This window comes from Hylobates moloch, unplaced genomic scaffold (assembly GCF_009828535.3).
Source record: "Hylobates moloch isolate HMO894 unplaced genomic scaffold, HMol_V3 SCAFFOLD_26, whole genome shotgun sequence".
Classification (NCBI taxonomy): Eukaryota; Metazoa; Chordata; class Mammalia; order Primates; family Hylobatidae; genus Hylobates; species Hylobates moloch.
This window is the reverse complement of record NW_026652301.1, coordinates 2,702,412-2,702,828: the sequence shown is the minus strand read 5'-3', so window position 1 is coordinate 2,702,828 and position 417 is coordinate 2,702,412.

The following is a 417-nucleotide window of genomic DNA, read 5'->3' as shown; positions in this document are numbered from 1 at the left end:
CCCACCTCAGCCTCCTGAGTAGCTGGGACTACAGGTGGGTGCCACCACACCTGGCTGCAATTTTTTTTTTTTTATGGTAACAGCACTTACAATCTACTCTCTGAGCAAATTTCTAGTTTACAATACAATATTATTAACTATAACGCTCATGCTACATTAGATCTTAGGACTTATTCATCCTATATAACTGCAACTTTGTACACTTTGACCTGCATCATTCCGTTTCTTCCCTGCCCCTGGTAACCACCACTCTTTCCATGTATTCCGTGTGTGTGTGTGTGTTTATGTGTGTGTGTAAGATTCCACATATAAGTGATATTGCACAGTATCTTTCTATCTTTCTTTTTGTGTCTGGCTTATTTCACTTAGCATAATGTCCTCCAGGTTTATCCATGTTGTTGCAAATGGATCGCCTTC